Source organism: Arachis hypogaea, chromosome 19, assembly GCF_003086295.3.
Source record: "Arachis hypogaea cultivar Tifrunner chromosome 19, arahy.Tifrunner.gnm2.J5K5, whole genome shotgun sequence".
In the NCBI taxonomy this organism is placed as follows: domain Eukaryota; kingdom Viridiplantae; phylum Streptophyta; class Magnoliopsida; order Fabales; family Fabaceae; genus Arachis; species Arachis hypogaea.
In genome coordinates this window covers 70921311-70924570 of record NC_092054.1, presented here as the reverse complement: position 1 = coordinate 70924570, position 3260 = coordinate 70921311, and the positions used below count along the sequence as shown (strand labels likewise).

Here is a 3260-nt window from a genome sequence, read left to right as displayed (position 1 = left end):
TTTTCGAAAATTACTAACAATTTTTCAAAAACCATTTTCAAAAATCACTAACTCCTTTTCAAAAATAATTTTCGAAAATTCCCTCCTTCTCTCTCATCCTATTCTATTTATTCATTCATTAACTAACATCTCTTCCTCACATCATCACCAAATTCGAACCCCCTCTTCTATCTGTGTTCGAATTTCTTCCTCTTTTCTTCTACTCACATAAGGGAACCTCTATACTGTGGTAAAGAGAATCTCTATTATTATTATCATTTTTCTGTCCATTCTTCCTTGTCATATGAGTAGGAGCAAGGATAAGAACATTCTTGTGGAAGCAGATCCAGAACCTGAAAAGACTCTGAAGAGAAAAATAAGAGAAGCTAAAATACAACAATCCAGAGATAACCTTTCAGAAATTTTCGAACAGGCAGAGGAGATGGCAGCCGAAAATAATAATAATGTAAGGAAGATGCTTGGTGACTTTACTGCACCTAATTCCAATTTACATGGAAGAAGCATCTCCATTCCTGCCATTGGAGCAAACAACTTTGAGCTGAAACCTCAATTAGTTTCTCTGATGCAGCAGAACTGCAAGTTTCATGGACTTCCATCTGAAGATCCTTTTTAGTTTTTAACTGAATTCTTGCAGATATGTGATACTGTTAAGACTAATGGAATAGATCCTGAAGTCTACAGGCTCATGCTTTTCCCTTTTGCTGTAAGAGACAGAGCTAGATTATGGTTGGATTCTCAACCCAAAGACAGCCTGAACTCTTGGGATAAGCTGGTCACGGCTTTCTTAGCCAAGTACTTTCCTCCTCAAAAGCTGATCAAGCTTAGAGCTGATGTTCAAACCTTCAGACAGAAAGAAGGTGAATCTCTCTATGAAGCTTGGGAAAGATACAAACAATTGACCAAAAAGTGTCCTTCTGACATGCTTTCAGAATGGACCATCCTGGATATATTCTATGATGGTTTATCTGAGCTATCAAAGATGTCACTGGACACTTCTGCAGGTGGATCCATTCACCTAAAGAAAACGCCTGCAGAAGCTCAAGAACTCATTGACATGGTTGCTAATAACCAGTTCATGTACACTTCTGAAAGGAATCCTGTGAGCAATGGGACGCCTATGAAGAAGGGAGTTCTTGAGGTCGATACTCTGAATGCCATATTGGCTCAGAATAAAATATTGACTCAGCAAGTCAATATGATCTCTCAGAGTCTGCATGGAATGCAAGCTGCATCCAACAGTACTCAAGAGGCTTCTTCTGAAGAAGAAGCTTATGATCCTGAGAACCCTGCAATAGCAGAGGTAAATTACTTAGGTGAACCTTATGGAAACACCTATAACTCAACATGGAGAAATCATCCAAATTTCTCATGGAAGGATCAAAAGCCTCAACAAGGCTTTAATAATGGTGGAAGAAACAGGTTTAGCAATAGCAAGCCTTTTCCATCATCCACTCAGCAACAGACAGAGAACTCTGAACAAAATGCTTCTAATTTAGCAAGTCTAGTCTCTGATCTATCTAAGGCCACTGTAAGTTTCATGAATGAAACAAGGTCTTCCATTAGAAATCTGGAAGCACAAGTGGGCCAGCTGAGTAAAAGGATCACTGATATCCCTCCTAGTACTCTCCCAAGCAATACAGAAGAGAACCCAAAAGGAGAGTGCAAGGCCATTGACATAAGCGCCATGGCCGAACCTCTGAGGAGAGGAGAGGACGTGAATCCCAAGGAGGAGGACCTCCTGGGACGTCCAGTGATCGATAAGGAGCTTCCCCCTGAGGAACTAAAGGACTCTGAGGCTCATCTAGAGACCATAGAGATCCCATTGAACCTCCTTATGCCCTTCATGAGCTCTGATGAGTATTCCTCTTCTGAAGAGAATGAGGATGTTACTGAAGAGCAAACTGCCAAGTTTCTTGGTGCAATCATGAAGCTGAATGCCAAATTATTTGGCATTGATACTTGGGAAGTTGAACCTCCCTTGTTCATCAATGAACTAAGTGATCTGGATCAACTGACATTGCCTCAGAAGAGACAGGATCCTGGAAAGTTCATAATATCCTGCACCATAGGCACCATGATCTTTAAGGCTCTGTGTGACCTTGGTTCAGGAATAAACCTCATGCCCCTCTCTGTAATAGAGAAACTGGGAATCTATGGGGTGCAAGCTGCTAAAATCTCATTAGAGATAGCATACAGCTCAAGAAGACAGGCTTATGGACAAGTAGAGGACGTGTTAGTAAAGGTTGAGGGCCTTTACATCCCTGCTGATTTCATAGTCCTGGATACTGGAAAGGAAGAGGATGAATCCATCATCCTAGGAAGACCTTTCCTGGCCACAGCAAGAGCTGTGATTGATGTTGACAGAGGTGAAATAGTCCTTCAATGGAATAAGGACTCCCTTGTGTTTACAACTCAAGGATCTCCCTCTACAACCATGGAAAGGAAGCTTGAAAAGCTTCTCTCAAAGCAGAGTCAACCAGAGCCCCCACAGTCAAACTCTAAGTTTGGTGTTGGGAGGCCACAACCAAACTCTAAGTTTGGTGTTGAACTCCCATATCCAAACTCTAAGTTTGGTGTTGGAGAGTCTCAACAAAGCTCTGCACATCTGTGAGGCTCCATGAGAGCCCACTGTCAAGCTATTGACATTAAAGAAGCGCTTGTTGGGAGGCAACCCAATGTTTATCTAATTCTTATTTTTATTGTTTTTCATGTTTTCTTAGGTTCATGATCATGTGGAGTCACAAAATAAATACAAAAATTGAAAACGGAATCAAAAACAGCAGAAGAAAAATCACACCCTGGAGGAGCATCTGTCTGGCGTTCAAATGCCAGAACAGAGCATAGTTCTGGTGCTGAACGCCCAGAATGGGAGCATCCTGGCGCTGAACGCCCAGAACAAGCATGGTTCTGGCGTTCAACGCCAGAAATGGCAGCAAAGGGGCGTTGAACGCCCAAAATGGGCACCAACCTGGCGCTGAACGCCCAGAGTTGTGTGCAAGGGCATTTTACATGCCTAAATTGGTGCAGGGATGTAAATGCCTTGACACCTCAGGATCTGTGGACCCCACAGGATCCACTCAGGATCTGTGGACCCCACAGGATCAACTCAGGATCTGTGGACCCCACAGGATCCACTCAGGATCTGTGGACCCCACAGGATCCACTCAGGATCCGTGGACCCCACAGGATCCCCACCTACCTCCACTCACTTCTTCTCACCACTCTCTTTCACACAACCCCATAAACACTCTTCCCTAAAA

At 43.0% G+C, this 3260-nt stretch overlaps 1 non-coding gene across 1 annotated transcript; it reads right to left on the bottom strand.

Annotated features, from left to right (window-relative positions):
- Nucleotides 1-817: 817 nt before the first annotated feature.
- On the bottom strand, nt 818-925 carry LOC112781488 (small nucleolar RNA R71). The gene has a single exon (XR_003192264.1). It is a non-coding gene; the product is annotated as a small nucleolar RNA R71 (small nucleolar RNA).
- Between the last annotated feature and the right edge of the window lie 2335 nt (nt 926-3260).